This window comes from Anolis carolinensis, chromosome 1 (assembly GCF_035594765.1).
Source record: "Anolis carolinensis isolate JA03-04 chromosome 1, rAnoCar3.1.pri, whole genome shotgun sequence".
Taxonomy (NCBI): domain Eukaryota; kingdom Metazoa; phylum Chordata; class Lepidosauria; order Squamata; family Dactyloidae; genus Anolis; species Anolis carolinensis.
The window spans coordinates 4,718,433-4,739,644 of NC_085841.1; the positions used below are offsets into that span (position 1 = coordinate 4,718,433).

The 21,212-nt window shown below is 39.7% G+C and overlaps 1 protein-coding gene across 3 annotated transcripts in view; it reads left to right on the top strand.

Annotated features, from left to right (window-relative positions):
- The window catches only part of extl3 (exostosin like glycosyltransferase 3), a 212,458-nt gene that overhangs the window by 20,030 nt on the left and 171,216 nt on the right, over positions 1-21,212 (top strand). The window contains exon 1 of one of the 3 annotated variants that reach the window (XM_003225924.4): positions 11,092-13,860. The exons of the other annotated variants lie outside the window; for them this stretch is intronic. The gene's annotated coding sequence lies outside the window, so the exon portion shown is untranslated. Of the gene's footprint in view, positions 1-11,091; positions 13,861-21,212 lie in introns of those variants that run through there. 3 annotated transcript variants of the gene reach the window in all.

Consider the following 21,212-nt stretch of genomic DNA (forward strand, 5'->3'; position numbering starts at 1 on the left):
CTTCATTCCCCCTTGACATGTTGACTTTCAATTTCCTCTGCTGTTTATGTTCGAGCTCCTCCTTTGCAAAAGTGAGGTTTCATCAATTATTGAAACCTTTGCTTACCTTCCCCTTTCCATAACAGATAGTAGAAAGAATGGCATTAAACTAACAACGGCAAGAACATACTTAAAAAACCAGCTGTGGGATGCTATTAAGTCAGGCCTCATTGGCCTCCATCAGCACTGCTATATACAGTCCAGATTATCTGCTTTGAACTGGATTATAAGGCAGTGTAGACTCATATAATCCAGTTCAAAGCAGATACAGTAGAGTCTCACTTATCCAACATAAACGGGCTGGCAGTAAGTTGGATAACGAAAACGTCGGATAATAAGGAGGGATTAAGGAAAAGCTTATTAAACGTCAAATTACGTTATGATTTTACAAATTAAGCACCAAAACATCATGTTTTATAACAAATCGACAGAAAAAGCAGTTCAATACACAGTAACGTTACGTAGTAATTACAGTAGAGTCTCACTTATCCAAGCTAAATGGGCCGGCAGAACCTTGGATAAGTGAATATGTTGGATAATAAGGAGGGATTAAGGAAAAGCCTATTAAACATCAAATTAGGTTATGATTTTACAAATTAAGCACCAAAACATCATGTTATACAACAAATTTGACAGAAAAAGTAGTTCAATACGCAGTAATGTTATGTTGTAATTACTGTATTTACAAATTTAGCACCAAAATATCATGATATATAGAAAACATTGACTACAAAAATGCCTTGGATAATCCAGAACCTTGGACTCTACTGTACTGTATTTACAAACTTAGCACCAAAACATTGCAATGTATTGAAAACATTGATGACAAAAACAGTAGCTACTAACAAATTGACTAAAAATAAAGATAGAATAGCATAAAATAAACTTACAATATTAACATTGCTGGAAATTAAATTCGCAAAAAGTGCAGTTCTTGCTGCCTAGAGAAACAGCTGTGGACCTGAGCAGGAGGTAGACTGCTTTGGATAATCCAGAATGTTGGATAAGTGAGATTCTACTGTAATGTGGATTATCTGCTTTGATCATCTGGATTATATGGCAGTGTAGTAGGGAGCCCAAATCTCATCAAACCAGAACTCCCTTGATTCCATAGTGTTGAGCCATGGCTGTTAAAGTGGTATCAAACTGAATTAGTTCTACAGTGCAGATGTGCCTTGTGTCAGGCTTGTGGGGAGATCAGGCCAAGTATACTTGAGAAAACAAAAATATTGACCACAGACAACTCTAAATTACATGATGAAGACACTGAAATAGATGAAAATCCCCATGGTTCAATCATTGGACATACAAGAAATCAGAAGGCTACGATACATCTGCATTGTAGAATTAATGCAGTTTGGCACCACTTCAACTGCCATGGCTCAATGCTATGGAATTGTGGGCTTTGTAGCTTAGTGATGTTTTTGTAGAAGGCAGTTTGCAAGGATTATTGTGAGGATTTTCCCACTGGAGGTTAAAAAGGAGATACCTCAATAGTTTCCACAGTCTGTTCTTTCCCCCTTTCTGAAAAAAAAAGGTGGCATCCTTGAAGTCTGCTGGGATTTTCTCAGTCGCCCACACTTTTTCAATAAACTGGTGGAGTTGTTGTGTAATCTCAGGTCCACCCTCTTTAAAGATTTCAGCAGGGATCCCATCAGGTCTGCTGGCTTTGTTGTTTTTTAGTTGGCTGATGGCTTTGCTGACTTCCTCCAAACTAGGAGCTCATCCCTGGTTTGTGGGATTTGCAAGAAAACCTCTTCAGCTATTGGTCATTTTCTCAACACATCAATATGGATTATTTCAGATCTTGGAGTAATTTGGATTTTGGATTCCTGACACGGGTCACTCAACCTGTAGTAACTTTAGCCTTGTGTTGTTGAAGGCTTTCATGGCTGGAATCATTGGGTTGCTGTGGGTTTTCCAGGCTGTATGGCCATGTTCCACAATTCTCTCCTGATGTTTCACCCACATCTATGGCAAGCATCCTCAGAGGTTGTGAGGTCTATTGGAGACTAGGCAAGGGAGGTTTATATATCTGTGGAAAGTCCAGGGTGGGAGAAAAAACTCTTGTCTGTTGGCGGCAGGTGTATATGGTAGACTCCTGCAGAGGTGAGAGGATCCCTCTTGTCCTTAGCTGAACATAGCATTTCGTAGATTTTCTTAGTGGGTCTGTAGATAATTTGTAGATTGTGTACTGTATACCATGAAGCTGTGGACAAGTCTACATAGGGACCATCAAACACAGCATTGCCCAAACACGAACCAAGGAACATGAAAGGCACAGCTGACTAACTCAACCAGAATGCAATTGATATTTTATCCTTCAGAAGTTTGGTTCCATCTGATGAGCATAGAGGGTGTATGCCATGATTTCTTGAGCCATAGATGACCTTTGTGGCGTTAAAGGATCAGCAGGCATCATGGACATCTGCAAAGTGTTGGATTTCTTGAGCCTTTTTTGTCCACCAGATGTTCTTGAGGTCTCTGGTCTTTCTTTGGACCTCCACATATCGTTGTAGAAAAGGCTTTGCATAGCTACAACTCTTAGGAGTCTGTCCTATTTTGTCTTTCAAGAATAGTCTTAAAACACTGTGTAAGTAAATGAAAACTTCAGCAAAACATAAGGTACAGCACGCTCAGTGGAATAATGCAAAAGGAAGCAAGGAAGTCTTAGGGCAATCACAGTTCTTAGACTCTGATAAATTCTCAAATCAAATAACAGTCTTACTTCAGACAAAGAAACAGCAATAAATCCTTAGGAGCAGTTTCCCAGATGCAGACTTGAAGCAGGCACAAGGGGAACAAAGAGTCAGTTTGTTACCAGCAAGAGCTGGCTGCATCTGCTTTTGCTTTATAGCCCTGAGTCCCCTCACAGCTGCTAGGGCAATTCCTAATTACTCAGCTGCATTTCTGGCAGCTATTCTAGCTGAATGACATCTCTGTTCTGTTTCCTTTCACCTCTCCTGAAATGTGGGTACTTGCAAAACCTCCTCCTCAGATTCCAACTGCCCCTATGATTCATGAACACTTTCTTGCTCCCCTTCCTCTTCTGTAGAAGAGGAATCCCTAACAGAGTCCATAGCATTGAGCCATTTGATTGAGGCCTTCTAAATGATCAATGCCCCCCTCTCTCTCTTTTTTTTTTGGATGAAATGTTCTCTAAGACATATCCATTCAGAAAATGGATATATCTTGGAAAACACTTCCTGGTTTTCCAGATATGTTGGACTATGTTTCCCATCACTCACATCCAGCAAGGTGTTGTCCTAAAATATCTGGTTAGGGAAGTCTGGGCTCTACTAAGGGAAAGAATAGTCAACTTCTGGGTGCATTTACACTGTGGAATGAATGCACCATTTTAATTGAAATGGTTTGTGGCTATGGAATTTTGGGATCTGTCGTTTGATGGAGCTCCAGCACTCTTTGGCAGAAAAGGCCAAAGACCTTGTAAAACTACAACTCCCAGTATTCCCTAACATTATGGGGCAAAAGCTTGAAGCGTATCACCACTAAGGATCCTGGGCCATTTGCTCTGAGTCCCTTTCGGGACTTTTACTTACTTACTTACTTACTTACCTCACAATTGATAATCATGTAGCCTTGACCGCTGGGATCCTAAAACTCCGCAAGGCAGGAATCTCTGAGCTGGAATATATATATATATATATATATATATTCTTTGTCAAATTCCTGTTGGTATTTTAAGCCGTGCCAACAGAGCCTGCCTCTTTTGAGTACCACTGGTTACTGAATGCTTTGATATTTATAACTTTGCCATCTGCCGTTTGATGGATTCCGGAGGGCGGAAAGCTTCTCAGGTTTCCACGATGGACCTTTTTAATATAATATTTCAGCCATCGTGGGAAACTGTGAATGGGAGGAATTTGGGGAGATGAGTGGGAAATGCGGGGGAATAAAGGTCAAATGTCCCAAAAACAGGCACAACTCTCCAAAAATGGAGCAAGTCCTCAGATGAGTGGGATGATTTATCTTTCCTATACATACCCTTATACACATACCCTGAAAGTAAATGTATACGTAATATTTTTAATAATTTTGTGCATGAACCAAAAGTTTGTGTACACTGAACCATCAGGAAGCAAAGGTGCCACTTTCTCAGTCATCAATATGGATTATTTCAGAACTTGAAGTAATTTGGATTTTGGGATAGGGATGCTCGAACTCTACAAAAGATTTTGCCTCTTCTATGTTATGTTTTTAATTTGTACAGCATTCGGAGATATTTGGCTATTGGGCGGTTTAAAAATGTGGGGTAATCATGATTGAAGAACATTAATTCTCATCCTTGCTAAACTTATTATTATTATTGACACAACGACGTTGTATGACACAGCAAACAAGATAGATATGCTGGATTTCGTTTCACAAAACCACAAGTCGAACACTTCCCAAGTGTCTAGGACTGTGTGATGTATTATTATTATTATTATTATTATTAATTCATATCTGACCCACTTTTCTCCCATGGGTGGGACTCAAAATGACATACATCCAGAGAGGCATCTGGAGATAGATCAGCTTAGAATAGCAACAAAAATATCAATAATTGGGATCATAATTGATCCAAGTTACACTTTTGGACATACTGAAATATTTTGGGAACTGTGGTCCAACATTTCCAAGCTGAATTAGATTGTTGAAAATTTCTGTTTATAAAAGCTTTATTTATAAAACTATATTTCTATTTATAAAAGAGATAAATTTAGTAGAAAGCAATGTGATGTGAGCTTTTGGTGCTTAGCAACTAGTAGAATACAGTACGTTGTTTTGTGTAGTATCTGATAGAGACGTTTTGGCATTTACTTCTCAAAACAGTAATATGTAGGTCTACCTATCACAAACTTCACATCCCAGGATTTTGTAGCATTGAGTCCTAGGGGCCGGGCTGTGGTGCAGCTGTTGAGCAGCTGCCTTAAATCACTCTGACCATGAGGTCATGAGTTCGAGGCCAGCCCGTGGCGGGGTGAGCACCCGTCAATTAAAAATAAAAAATAGCCCCTGCTCGTTGCTGACCTAGCAACCCGAAAGATAGTTGCATCTATCAAGTAGGAGATAAGGTACCACTTATAAAGTGGGGAGGCAAGATTAACTAATTTACGACCTGGAATGAGGAAGTGCCGTCAGTGTGGATGATGAAGCAGCTGCTCCCCCCTGTGGCCAGAATCGAACATCCCCTCAGAAGAAGGTTAACTTGCCTCTGTGTGTGTCTCTCAGTCTCTGTTTGATGTGTTTATTGGCATTGAATGTTTGCCCTATGTGTGTTATAATGTGATCCGCCCTGAGTCCCCTTCGGGGTGAGAAGGGTGGAATATAAATACTGTAAATAAATAAATAAAAATAGAAGTTAAAGTGGTGTCAGGGTGCATTAATTCCTCAGCTAACTCTTGGTTTAATAGCTTCGGGTGGAAATAACTGCACCCTCCTTGAGTTTGTTATACATTAGAAAGGAAATGCCAAATTATAGGTGTACATCTACACTACAGTTTTGACACCATTCAAGGTGAGGCTCCAGCACTCTTTGGCAGAGAGGGACTTGTAAAACTAAAAATCCCAGGATCCTATATGGTGCCAAACTGCATCCATTTTACAGTGTAGGTTCATCCAAATGAGAGACACACTCCTTGGTGCCTGATAGGGATGGGAAAAAGAATCGGAAAGATAAGATTTCTAAGATAAGAAAGGGAAACTAAATTAAGTGTAGAATGATATAATAATAATAATAATAATAATAAATGTATTTGGTTTCTGTGAGTTTTTTTGGATTTCCTGACCATATTCCAGTAGCATTCTCTCCTAACGTTTCAACTACATCTATGGCTGGCATCTTCCGAGTTTCTGTTGGCAACGAAGCAAGTGGAGGGTATACATACCTGTGGAATAATGTCCAGGGTGGAAGAAAGAAACTTTGTCTGTTTAAAGCAAGTGCAAGTGTTTCAATTAGCAAGCTTGAATTAGCATCTGAGTAGCCATGAAGTGCTTCCATTATGTCTTGAACTTGTTTTTCTGGCGGAAGAGTGTGTTGGTGATGACAAGGTTGTGTTCCGCACATTTTGTGAGAAGCAGGATGCCATTCAAGTTGTTGTTTCCAACCCTGTCTTTTCCTATGACCCCTGGCCATAGGTAAAAGCCTTGTCCTACTCTTGTGTTAAAATCCCCCAGGAGAAGGATTTTGTACTCCTTAGGTATCTCTAGTAGGATGGTGTCCACCTGACAGTAAATATTTTCCTTGATGTCTTCACCAAGAACTGGGAAGCCCTGGCCCTTGAGTGCTCTAACTGGAGGTCAGCTGTGACCAGCAGTGCTGTGGAATTTGAAGACACATGAATGGAGGGGAAAAGGGAAAAACGTGCCAAAAAGAAGGTGCGTCAAGCCAACCCAGACCGGGACTGCCTTCTACCTGGAAATTGATGTCCTCACTGTGGAAGATCATGCGGGTCAAGAATAGGACTCCACAGTCACCTATGTATCCACTGCTACACTACATCTGGAAGACAATAATATCTGAACAATGAGGGATTGCCTAAGTAAGTAAGTAGCCATGAAGTTTGCAGAGTCTACATAGGGACCACCAAACACAGCATTGACTAGACATAAATCAAGGAACATGAAAGGCACTGCAAACCAATTCAACCAGAGAAGTCAGCTATAGCGGAGCACTTGGTGAACCAGCCTGGACACAGCATAGTATTTGAGAAATCAGAAATACTGGGCTGCTCTGACAACCAACATGCCAGACCACACAGAGAAGCCATTGAAATCCACAAGAAGCACGTGAACAATTTCAACAGAAAGGAGGAAACCATGAAAATGGAGTAAATGTGATGATCAGTATTAAAAAACACCAGAATACAGTAAATAATAAACACCACTCAGAAACAGGACAACTCCAGCCAATAAGTAATCAAGGGCCAGTTAACATCCCAAACAGAGGGTGCCTCCACGTAACAGAGTCAACACTGATTGACTTTGCAAAATACATGGATACTCAAATGTTAATTCAAACTTGTTAACTGCAACATTCACATTTCCTTAAATAGATAAGGAATCTTTCTCCCATCCTGGACATTCCACAGATATATATAGTTGTGTGTGTGTGTGTGTGTGTGTGTACACACACATACACATACACTTCACTTGCCCCATTTTCGGCAAATCTCTGAGGATGCCAGCCACAGATGCAGGTGAAACATGGAGAATGCTACTGCAACATGGCCATACAGCCTGAAAAACTCACAGCAACCCAGTGATTCCAGATATGAAAGCCTTCGACAAAATAAATGTATTATCCACCTCTCATCGCATGTCGAGGCGGACAATGAGGGAATAGAGAAAAAGTATACCGTAGTTTCATACCCATGCAAAGTCAGTACTAGCTGAATAAACACTAGATAGCAGGTTTAAATGCAGCTAAGCTGGAGTCTTTCATTAATATAGATTATTTATACAGCTGTAAAGGGTTCTTGTTTTGTTTAGCTTTTCCTCCCCGAGGCATAATATATCCCTGTACACACCATTGTTGCCTGCATTAAGATTGATCAAAAAGACTGAAAAAACCGTGGGCAAAGGTGTTTGTGTTTCCAGGAGAAAAGGATGTGTGGGCACATTGAATGCTTAGGGTGACATTTAGCCTAAGTCCCACATAATGCCATGATTGTCTCTTTGGGAAATGCACATTTTGATGTGTGTTTCCCAATCGCTCTTTGTAGGTGTGGACCTATAATACTCGCTTTTGTCTCTCTCACGCTCTAGCTCTCTTCAGTTGCAGACTCCCCAGTTTTTAATTCCGAATACAAAGAGGGGATTGAATGCTGTTTTAAACAGGTATAAGTAAGGAGAAGGCAGATGGGGAAGCTAAACAGGTTACATTGCTTGAAATGGTTTCCAGCCCAAAAGTACCATGGAGTCACACTAGAGAATCTAGAAAATGCCTAGAAAGAACATACTTTGTCTGGCATGGATGAATGAAATTGCAGATGCTGGTTTTGTAGCCACTCCTCGTCTATGTGCCTGCAATAATAGAGAAAAAGGATCTGTTTGCAAGGGACATTGTAAAAATTGTGTTATTGAAGGCTTCATGCTTGGAATGACTGAGTTACTGTAAGCTTTTTGGGCTGTATGGCCATGTTCCAGTAGCATTCTCTTCTGACATATCACCTACATCTGTGGCTGGCATCTTCAGAGGTTCTATTAGCAATAAAGTGTAGTGCATATACAGTAGAGTCTCACTTATCCAACACTCACTTATCCAACGTTCTGGATTACCCAATGCATTTTTGTAGTCAATGTTTTCAATGCATTGTGATATTTTGGTGCTAAATTCGTAAATACAGTAATTACAACATAACATTACTGCGTATTGAACTACTTTTTCTGCCATATTTGTTGTCTAACATGATGTTTTGGTGCTTAATTTGTAAAATCATAACCTATTTTGATGTTTAATAGGCTTTTTCTTAATCTCTCCTTAATATCCAACGTATTCGCTTATCCAACGTTCTGCTGGCCTGTTTATGTTGGATAAGTGAGACTCTACTGTACATATATCTATGGAATAATGTCTAGGGTGGGAGAAAGAACCCTTGTCTGTTTAAAGAAAGCGTGAAATACTGTAATTAGCAAGCTTGAATTAGCATTTCAATAGCCATGAAGTTTGCAAAGTCAATCAGTGAAGGTATCGGCATAGAGGTAGCCTGGCCTTTGTTGCCTGGAGGCATCCTCTGTTTGGGAGGTGTTAACAGGCACTTGGTTGTTTGTTGTCTGGAGTTCCCCTGTTACTGAGTCGTGTTTTCTAGTTACTGTCTTGATTCTGGTGTTTTTTTAATACTGATAACCACATTTTGTTCATTTTCATAGTTTCCTCCTTTCTGTTGAAATTGTCTGTGTGCATGTGGATTTCAATGGCTTATCTGTGTTGTCTGACATGGTGGTTGTTAGGGTGTTTAAGCATCTCTGTGTTTTCAAATAATATGCTGTGTCCAGGTTGGTTCATCAAGTGCTCTGCTATAGCTGACTTCTCTGGTGCAGTGCCTTTTGTGTTCTTCTATTTATGTCTGAGCAATGCTGCTGTTTGGTGTTTCCGATGTAGACTTGTACACAGCTGCATGGTGTGAAGTAGACTCCTGCAGTAGTGAGAGGATCCCTCTTATCCTTTGCTGGACATAGCATTTTTTTTAATGTTCTTGGTGAGTCTGTTGATTGTTTGTTCATTGTGTTTCTTCATCAGTTTCCCTATGTGGTGAATGGTTCCCTTGATATATGGTAACACTTTTCCTCTGGTTGGGTCTTTCTATTTACTCCTGTGGCTTGTTCTTCTGATGTTCATCATAAAATACGTATTGGCTTGTAGAGCCCTGTTTACGTGGTTCAGTTCACCTGGAAGGAGATGGGGTTCACAGATCCTGTTTGCACAGTCTGTCAGGGCTTTGATTGTGCTTCTTTTTTGACCTGGTGATGGTTGGAGTTTTTATGTCAGTATCTATCCATGTGCATAGGTTTTCCGTAAACTGCATGGCCCAAGTTTTGATTTGGTTTGCAGGGGACTAGGATATCTAGAAATGGTAGATTTCCTTTGTTTCCTTTTTCCATGGTAAATTGGACATTCCACATATACAATAGAGTCTCACTTATCCAACATAAACGGGCCGGAAGAACGTTGGATAAGCGAAAATGTTGGATAATAAGGAGAGATTGAGGAAAAGCCTATTAAACATCAAATTACGTTATGATTTTACAAATTAAGCACCAAAACATCATGTTTTACAACAAATTGACAGAAAAAGCAGTTTAATAAACGGTAACGATATGTAGTAGTTACTCTATTTATGAATTTAGCACCAAAACATTGCAGTGAATTGAAAACATTGGCTACAAAAACATTTATTACTAAAAGGCAGACTGCGCTGAATAATACAGAATGTTGGATAAGCGAACGTTGGATAAGCGAGACTCTACTGTATTACATTCCACTTGCCTCACCCCCGACAGACCTCTGAAGATGCCTCTCAGCCACAGATGCAGGTGAAACATTAGGAGAGAGTGCTACTGGAACATGGCCATATAGCCTGAAAAACTCAGAGCAATCCATAGTAAAAAAAAAATGAAGTGACACAACCAAAGCCCATCAGGGACATTACGGACCGTGTTCCACTGGGTTATTTTGTTTTTTAGAATTTGATTAATTTCATTTAATTAAAATGCGCCTGCAGCCTGCAGTGTTATCAAGTGGGAAACCGCCTTAATCTTCCTTAGAGAAAATTTCAGTTGTTTTCCAGAGGGTCTCTAGGCAACTCCAGAGGTTGTTTTCAATTGCAGGGTCCCTGAACTTATCAGACAGAGAGACGGACAGAGAGAGAGACTAAATCCTCAGGCTTCCTCCTAAGGGAAGGAGAATGAGATAGAGGGAAATGAGGAAGAGACACCAACATGGAGTGAAAAATCACTGAGAAAAAGAGGATGTTTTCTTTCTTAGTGGGAACTACTGTATATACTCGAGTATAAGCCTAGTTTTTCAGCCCTCTTTTTAAGACTGAAAAAACCCTCCTTGGTTTATACTCAGGTAAGGGTCCTGGTTGGCTTATATTTGGGTCAGCTTATACTCAAGAATATATGGTACATTTATTATTTTTCTCTATTATTATTGTTATTATTACATTTATTATTTTTCTCTATTATTGTTGCTACTATTACATTTATTTTATTCTATTATTATTAATAATACATTTATTATTTCACTGATCTTATTATTATTATTGCATTTATTATTTTACTCTATTTATTATTACATGTATTATTTTCCTGTATTATTATTATTATTATTATTATTATTATTATTATTACAGGTACAGTAGAGTCCCGCTAAGCCAACGTAAACGGGCCGACAGAACGTTGGATAAGCGAATATGTTGGATAATGAGGAGGGATTAAGGAAAAGCCTATTAACCATCAAATTAGTTTATGATTTTACAAATTAAGCACCAAAACATCATGTTATACAACAAATTTGACAGAAAAAGTAGTTCAATATGCAGTAATGTTATGTTGTGATTACTGTATTTACGAATTTAGCACCAAAATATCACAATGTATTGAAAACATTGACTACAAAAATGCGTTGGATAATCCAGAACGTTGGATATGCGAGTGTTGGATAAGTGAGACTCTACTGTATTATTTTACTCTATTATTATTAAAAGGATACATAAGGGCATTTACATTGAAGAAGATGAGAATGATTTGATCAGTTGGACAGTCTTATCTTAAATTTGAGCTTTATGTAAATATTCAAAAACATTTAAACTACCGATGCCTCAATTAATGTAATTTTATTGGTATCTCGGCTTATACTGGAGTCAATGTTTTCCCAGGTTTTTTTGTGGTAAAATTAGGTTCCTCGGCTTATACTCGGGTCGGCTTATACTTGAGTATATACGGTAAGTGCTTTCTGTTTACACACTGAGTGATTTCAGATTCTGCAAGAACCAAGGGTTCGGGAGCCCAGATGGGGTAGAAGGCAAAATCAGAGGTTTATTCTCAATGGCCAGAGAGGATGTCAGCAGAGAAAGCGCTCCAAAGTACTAACACACCACAGTTGGTAACACAAAGCCTTTTTAATTTCATTTCAAAGCTATTCAAGAAACCTGTGCCACCTGATTGGTTTACACGTACCCCTCCCTCTCTCTTTCTTCCCTCCTTTTTCTTTCTTCTTGCACCTCTTTCATCCTTCCCCTTCTTTCTTCCCTCCCTTTAAACCTTTTCACATTTCCTTTTTCTTCTTTCTCCATCCCTTCCTTCCTTTCTTCCCTTCCCTCATAACTTTCCCTTTCTCCTCTTTCCTTTTTCTTCTTCCCGCATCCCTCTCTTCCGTCTCCCTTCTTTTCTCTTTCCATCCATATATTTCCCCTTTCCCTTCTTCCTCTCCCTCATAGCTTTTATCATTTCCTTTCACTTCTTTCTTTCCCTCTTTTTTCTTTCTCTGCCTTCCCTTTCTTTTTTCCCCTTTGCTTTCTTTCCCTACTTTTTCTTGCTTTTCTTTCTCCCCTTTATACACCGAAAAGCAGCCAATCCATTTCACCCTTTTTAAGAGTGACATCAGAGGGCCACTTCACCTAACAACATCCAAACCGCTTCACTCTTCTTTCCTAGTGACGGCACAGAGGGCCACTTCACCTAGCAGTAACCAATCTGCTTCACCCCCTTTTCTAGTGACCTCACAGAGGGCCACTTCACCCAGAAACAGCAAATCCACTTCACCCTTTTCCTAGTGACATCTCAGAGGGCCACACCATCCAACAGCCAATTTGCTTCATCCTTTTTCTAATGACATCTTAGAGGGCCACTTCACCCAGCAACAGCAAATCCGCTTCACCTTTTTTCTAGTGACATCTCATATGGCTACTTCACCTTGCAACAGCCAATCCGCTTCACCCTCTTTTCCTTGGGATATCACAGAGGGCCACATTATCCAGCACCAGTCAATCCACTCTTTCTAGTGACATCTCAGATGGCCACTTCACCTAACAGTCAACCCACTTCATCCTTCTTTTCTAGTGACAGCTCTGATGGCCACTTCATCTAGCAACAGCCATTCCACTTCATCCCTTTTGTGGTGACATCACCGAGGGCCACTTCACCTAGCAACAGCCAATCCGCTTCATCCTTTTTTCCTAGTGACATCACAGAGGGCCACTTCACCTAACAGTCAATCCGCCTCACCTTTTTTTCTAGTGACTTCTCAGAGGGCCACTTCACCCAGCAACAGCCATTCTACTTCATCCCTTTTTCTTAGTGACATCACAGAGGGCCACTTCACCTAACAGTCAATCCGCCTCACCTTTTTCTAGTAACATCTCAGAGGACTACTTCACCCAGCAACAGCCAATCTACTTCATCCCTTTTTCTTAGTGACATCACAGAGGGCCACTTCACCTAACAGTCAATCCGCCTCACCTTTTTTTCTAGTAACATCTCAGACGGCCACTTCACCCAGCAACAGTCAACCCACCTCATCCCTTTTTCTTAGTGACATCACAGAGGGCCACTTCACCTAACAGTCAATCCGCCTCACCTTTTTTCTAGTGACATCTCAGAGGGTCACTTCACCCAGCAACAGGTAATCCGCCGTTGTTTGTTGTTTCTTCCTTTATTCACCAATACTCAAAGTATGTGTTCGCACTTTCCAATATTTGTGGCCTTATCAGTGAAATTCCTATAGGTTTATTATATCCAAATCCATCAGCCATTTAACTGAGGCCTAAAACAAACCAGGAGGCAAAGCTTTCCTTGCCAGACCAAAAACTCATGCCAGTTTGGGCGGGAAAAAGTAGCTGAGACAAGTGCGCATGCGCAAGATTTCACGCTGGGGGTTGGACCTGTCTGTTATGCTTCGGAGCTCCGCCCCCTCTCCTCCGAGTTCCTTTCGGCCTCGTGCCGACGGCTCCCACCCCGCCCCCTTCCGCTTCGGGAATCTCCGCCCACCTTCGCCTCCTTCGGCGCGCCGCCTTCGTGGCTTTCCGATCCCGCTCTTCGCCTGTTTCCGCCACCTTGTGACGGAAACGACCGAAGACGAGGCCGAGGTGAAGTAGAACGAGAGGACGCTGCGGGTTGGCCGGCTCCCTCCGTGGGAGGAACCATCTGCGGCTGGCCCGGAGGGGGGAAAGGACCGGAGGAGCCAAGATCGAGCGAAGGGAAGGCAGGAGATGCCACCCCGCTTTCTTCCTTCCCTAATGGTAGATGCCTACGGGTCCCGAGAGCGACCGATTCAACACTGCGGCGCCCGTCAGGCGGGAGGGTTAAAATCAGAAGGTGAGTGTTTTCGCCGAGGGGAGGGGGGGCTCGGACCGTACCACGAGGGAACAGAGGGGTGTTTTTGTCTTCGGGAGGGCGACTGCATTAAGGGAAAGGCAGAGAGTCCCCCCATCTTCCGTTACGGAATGGTGCCGCCTCGGAAAAGCCCCCCTTTCCCTTTAAGAGGCTCTGAGATTATATCAATAGGTACCTTCTGAGGGATTGTATTGCTTCGCAAGTTGTGTTATAGATACCTTATGCTGATGATAATGACTTATAATGGTATTTTTCATTTAATTATTTTTTAATAATTGCTTTGAAAGTTGTGCTATTGATACATTATGCCATGCATGGGCCAACTTGGGCCCTCCAGGTGTTTTGGACTAACAGCCGGTAGGCTGTTAGGAATTGTGGGAGTTGTAGTCCAAAACACCTGGAGGGCCCAAGTTGGCCCATGCCTGTTATATAGGCTTGTATTGGTTTCTAAGTTATGCAGATTTGGCTGCTAATATTGTCAAAAAAGAGAGATATAAATAATAATGTGGGATTGTGGGAGTTGAAGTCCAAAACACCTGGAGGGCCCAAGTTGGCCCATGCCTGTTATATAGGCTTGTATTGGTTTCTAAGTTATGCAGATTTGGCTGCTAATATTGTCAAAAAAAGAGAGATACAGTAGAGTCTCACTTCCAAGCTAAATGGGCCGGCAGAAGCTTGGATAAGCAAATATCTTGGATAATAAGGAGGGATTAAGGAAAAGCCTATTAAACATCAAATTAGGTTATGATTTTACAAATTAAGCATCAAAACATCATGTTTTACAACAAATTGACAGAAAAAGTAGTTGAATACACAGTAATGTTATGTTGTTATTACTGTATTTACGAATTTAGCACCAAAATATGATATATTGAAAACATTGACAACAAAAATGGCTTGGATTATCCAGAAGCTTGGATAAGCGAGGCTTGGATAAGTGAGACTCTACTGTATAAATAATAATGATTTAAAATAATATTTTTACTGAATTGTTTCTCAGAGTGAATCAGTTTTCTTGTATTTTACTTCTAATTGTTGGTTTGCTTTTTTTTTTGAAAGATGGTGATTATTCATTATTACAGTAGAGTCTCACCTATCCAACATAAACGGGCCGGCAGAACATTGGATAAGCGAAAATGTTGGATAATACGGAGGGATTAAGATAAAAGCCTATTAAACATCAAATTACATTATGATTTTACAAATTAAGCATCAAAACATCATGTTTTACAACAAATTGACATAAAAAGCAGTTCAATACACAGTAATGTTATGTTATGTAGTAATTACTGTATTTACGAATTTAACACCAAAAAATTGCAACATTTACTACCAAAACAAGAGAGACTGCCTTGGATAATACAGAACATTGGATAAGTGATGCTTGGATAAGTGAGACTGTAAGGTTGGTAAAGGTAAAGGTTTTCCCCTGAAGTTAAGTCGAGTCGTGACCGACTCTGGGGATTGGTGCTCATCTTCATTTCTAAGCCAAAGAGCCGGCGTTGTCCGTAGACACCTCCAAGGTCATGTGGCCACTGGCATGACTGCATGGAGCGCCATTACCTTCCCGCCGGAGCGGTACCTATTGATCTACTCACATTTGCATGTTTTTGAACCTCTAGGTGGGCAGGAGCTGGGGCTAACAGCGGGCGCTCATTCCGCTCCCGGGATTTGAACCTGGGACCTTTTGGTCCGCAAGTTCAGCATCTCAGCGCTTTAACACACTGCGCCACCACCAGTATTATTATTTATTGTGTCAGAACCAAATTGAGAGTACAGCTATAATGTATAAAAAAAACCTCACAAAGTTAAATACTTGGTGTTATGATAAATTTCCTTTGACCAGAAGCTGGCCACTTGGAGTTCCTCTGATGTTCCTGTGAGGAGGTCCTCCATTGTGGATGTGACTGGGTCAGGCTGCATTGTAGTAAGTCGTCTGTGGTTTACTCTTCTGCACAGTCGCATGTCGTGGACACCGCTTTGTAGCCCTTTTCTTAAGATTGACTCTGTATCTTGTGGTGCCAGAGTGCCTTCCAAGTTGCCCAGTCTTCTGTATGCCCAGGGAGGAGTTTCTCATCTGGTTTTGGACTCTTGCTTGCTGAAATATTCCTGTTAGTATCTCTGCAGATCCTAGAAACTGTTTCTTGATTTAAGACGTTGGCATGCTGGTTGATATCTAAACAGAGGATGGGCTGGAGATGTCAATGCCTTGGTCCTTTCATTATAGGCTGCTACCTCCTGATGGATGTCAGGTGGTGCAATACTGGCTAAACATTTCTCCAGCGGTGTAGGGCATAGGCATCCTGTGATAATGCATCATGTCTCATTAAGAGTCACATCCTCTGTTTTAACGTGTTGAGATGTATTCCATACCGGGCATGTGTATTCAGCAGCAGCATAGCAAAGCGCAAGTGTAGATGCCTTCACTGTGTCTGGTTGTGATCCCCAGGTTGTGCCAGTCAGCTTTCATATGATATGCTCCTGATTTTATTGTAATTTTTAATCGTAATTGATTTTTAAATTTGATGTAAACTGTTTTTGATGTATATGTTTATATTGTAAGCCGCTCTGAGTCCCCTGATGGGTGAGAAGGGTGGGGTAGAAGTGATATAATAAATAAATAAATAAATATTATTTCTAGCACTCACTTTTTGCTTGATATTCAAGCAATGGTTCTTATAAGTCAGATCACTGTCCAAGGTAACTCTCAGGTATCTTGGTGTGCTGCAATGCTCCAGTGGGATTCCTTCCTAGGTAATCCTCAGAACTCGAGGTGCTTGTCTGTTCTTAAGGTGGAAAGCACACGTCTTTGTTTTAGATGGATTTGGGATCAGCTGATTTCTCCTGTAATAGGCAGTAAGAGCACCTAAAGCTTTGGAGAGCTTCATTTCAAAGCTCCCTGCTTGAGTGGTGATGGCATGATCGTCAGCATAGATGAAACTCTCTGTCTGTTCTGGCAGTAGCTGGTCAAGAGAGAAGCCTCTCGTTAAGATCGTAACTCATCCAGGCATCCCCTGAGTAACGTCTTCGTAGATGGCTGATTATCTCACGCCAGAAGCGACTTGCAGTAAAGCAGTTGATGATTGTGATTGATAATGGTATTTTTATTGACTTAGTTTACCTTTTTTAAGGCTTGTATTGCTTTTCAAGTTGTGGATAGCTTTAGCTCCCAATACTGTTAAAATAGATAAATAATAATCATAATGTCGATGATGATAAATCAGGGAAGGCATTTACAAGAGGGAAGTGATTTCCTAACCAGAAAGCCCAAGTTCAATATAGTATATTTCATCTGACTCTATTATTAATAATAATAATTTTATTTCTTACCCACTTCTCCTTGTGGCTGGAGGCGGGTAACACATGAACATTGTAAAAATATCACAAATACACATATTAAAATGTATTTTTAATAAAAATACATGTTTTATATTTGTTTACTTTATCTTAACCTCCAACAGTGGACCCAAAGTGCGTCCCAAGTACTTATTACTTATGTTAATTTTTAAAAAATTAATAGGTGCATTGCAATCTTCTGCTCTCCAGTAGAAAGAGTGGTTGTTGTCATGTTGTTGTTGTTGTTATAAATCTTCAGGATTTGTTGTTGCTGTATCACTTCCAAATTGTTGTGGACCGATTGTGAGCCTATGATGGGTTTTCTTGGCCAGATTTGTTCAGAAGAGGTTTGCCTTTCTTGTCCTCTGAGGCTGAGATATTGGTTCTTTCTAATTCAATTAAATTTTAATCTACTTTGGACTCCCATGTCGGGAGAAAAGAGGAGGAATACAGGTTGAAATTCCTTAATCTGGAAATGCGCTGAAATCCATATCAAAACCATTGATTTCTGAAGGTTCAATGCACCCAAACTGTACAAAATTACCTTCAGGCTCTGTGTATAAGAAGCATAAATGAATGTCGTGCTTAGACTTGGGTCCCATTGCCAAGATGTCTCATTATGTAGATGCAAATATCCTGAAATACAAAACACTTCTGATCTGAAACATTTTAGATGAGGGTTAGTCAACTTATATTATGCTTATTTGTCTCAACAACACTGGATGAGACATGTGTCCCAAGTACCTATTACTTAAAGAATTAATTGATACTGACAATTCAATTCTCAGGGTAGACAGAGGATTTTATTGTTATTATTGCTAACAATTCTGGGTGTTCAGGGTAGCAGTTCTTTAATGTAGTTTCATTCAATTAGGTGCTAGGGACCCATTTTAAGTCCTGTGTCAGGAGAAAAAGGAGGGCTATAAATAATATAATTATAGTAGTTGGATCGAAACATTGACCTGATCTTGCTGGTTATAAGGGCTCTCCAATTCACGAGTGCTTCTACCTTATTCCTTAAATCCCTTTCTCTGTGAAAAAAGTAAAAAGATAAGAAAGGTGATTATTATAATTATAATTATTTATACCCCACTTTATCTCTCCAAAGAAGTTTGACATAAAAGCATTAGCATATGAGTTGAAATATACAAATATGCAAATATTAAAATATAATTGAGTATAAACAGTATTAAAAATTCACAATTAAAATCCAGTATATGACGCCAACCACATTGAAATACACTAGTGATTGGAGACCAAGAAATCACAATTCCGTGGTACCTTCAAGACTAAAACAATTCTTACAGCATAATTTTACGGATAGAGTCTGCAGTACTTCCTACCATTATCAAGTAGTTTAGGGTTGCACTTAATACAGTGGACGAAGCTTATCCTACAATAAATTTGTTAAAGTGTTTAAGGAGTCATAAGACTCATTGTTTTCCCCTGCGGCAGATTAACACAGCTCCATCTCTGGATCGCCTGCGTTTGTTTATTTCGGATTTTCTAGCGGATCATTCCATGCCAAAGCAGGGAAGCAGAGAAAATCACAACAATATCTGTTGGGAAAAATGATAGAAAATAAATATCAATGTAAACAAGATAGGAGAAGGTAGCATTATTGTATATGGAGAAATGTCTAAATAAAAACTTTCACCACCTAGCTATTGTGAATTGAGGGAACCCACAACAGAGGTTTTAGATTACATTTGGATAAAAGCAGTCGTCCTTTGGGTGCCTAACTCAGGTTAGGATTTTAAGAATAAAAACCACCCTGTCTTTTGAAAAACTAATGGGAGGGATCGAACAAACAGGGTTGATTGTTGACTTCCAATCTCTTCCTCTTGGGATAGGTCCTTGATAGTGTTCCTTCTTTACATAGTTCTCTTCACAACTTATATGTAATCAAATGAATGTTTTACTATTATCTGAATTTATATAGTCTTTAAAACATGTTTGATCCCTGCTGTTTCCCCTCTTTTTATTTTTTATTTTTATTTTTTCTCTATTCCTATTTTTATAATTAGTTTTATATAAAGAAGAAAAAGAAAGAACTGTACCCCCTTTCTTTATTTTTCAATCATTATTAAATTTATTTTAATTATTTTTATTTCTTTTTAATTCTTTTACGCTTTCTTCTTTTTTGCTCTCATTCCTACTTTTCTATCATTAAATTGTTCCACCACTTTCATTGTAAAAGGAAAGATAGCACATACTATATTTCTCTTTTTTTTCTTCCTTTCACTTCTTTTTTCCCTCTCTACCATTTTATTTTCAGTAATAATGAATAAAAAAAAAGAAAAACCAATGAAGCTACTTGCTGTGTAAATATCAGGATATTAGTTTGTGTCGCTGGAGGGTTGTCAGTTGTCAGTATATGCTGGAGATACGGAACGCAAACATATTTAATTAGTCCATGCAAAAAGAAAATGCATAAAATTAAACAACATTAGATTTGTGTGATTTTTGGTAAGGATGTATGCCAAAGTCCACCCTTTTGGAGTGGCAGGTATAAAGCTAGATCTGTTTATTGATTATTCCGCTGTCCATATCGACAATGAGATATAAAACCAAAAATACATGTGTGAATACTTCTGTAATAGTTAACCTAAAATAAATTAAAACACCATACGGAAAGCATATGAACAGGTTTATTAAGATGAAAGAGGTAAGATAGTGAGAGACCCTGAAACGCCCTGGCCATTCACATTGACAAAGGTACAAAGGTAAATCTCCCTAAACTTTCAGAATTCTTTGAAGGTGTCAGTAAACACAGGGATGGGAGTGATTTCGTAAATGTTATCTGCTTGGACTTTTGATAAAATCAGTCATTGGGTAAAAGGCTGTCAAAGAAAAAGAAGAGGGTAGGAACAAATGGTCACTTCTCAAACTGGATTCATTCCAGATTCTGTCTTTCTGGAATGGAAGGGCTTTGTTTGTGGAAGGCTCATCTACTTTATAATCATTCCAGTGCCTCCCAACACCAGTCACCTTATTCTGTACCACACTGCATTGTGCATTATTCCAACTAAATATTAGGAAAGATTTCATGATGGTAAGAGTTGTTCAATGTATAGTAGAGTCTCCTTTTAAGGGTTTTTTTTTTTTAAAAAAAAATGAAGGCTGAATTGATGTCTGTTAAGAGGGCTTGGATTGTGTCTTCCTGCCTGGGATGATGGGGTTGGACTGAATGGCGTTTGGGGTCTCTTCCAACTCTATTCTATTGTAGTAGCCTAGCCTGAGCCTGAGATTGGGCCCATTCAGCCAGTCATTGTCCCTGCACCTGTTTTGCCAGAGGACTCTGAGTTTGGGCCTGAGACAGAGCCGGCCCTAGGTATTTTTCAAGTGTAGGCGAACAGAATTTTGGCGCCCCCCCCCCCAACCAATCACTGAAAAATAAAAGCGTTGGATAAGCGAAAATGTTGGATAATAAGGAAGTATAAAGGAAAAGCCTATAAAACATCAAATTACATTATGATTTTAAAAATTAAGCACCAAAACATCATGTTTTACAACAAATCAATAGAAAAAGCAGTTCAATACATGGTAATGTTATGTAGGAATTACTATATTTGCAAATTTAGCACTAAGCATTGAACAGGGATATAGGGCAGTGTGGACTTAGATAACCCAGATAGCCCTCAGTATTAAAAAAAACCCCCTAAAATCAGGACAATAAATAAAGAACAACACTCTGAAAACAGAAGAAATCCAGACAGTAAACAATCAGGGACAGGGAAAGGTTACAAAAATTTTGGAAAATGATCCACGTAGAGTCGCAAAAAATTTTGAATGTGAAATTCCCAATGAAACCTGAGTATTACCTATTGGGGCTATTAGATACATCGCTGAAACTAGATACTAATGAGGATAAACTATTTATGTATATATGTACCGCAGCAAGAATAACAATCGCAAAAAGATGGAGAACAGAAGAGATTCCGCAACTGGAAAATTGGTTGGAAAAGGTAGAAGAAATTAAGGACATGGACAAATTA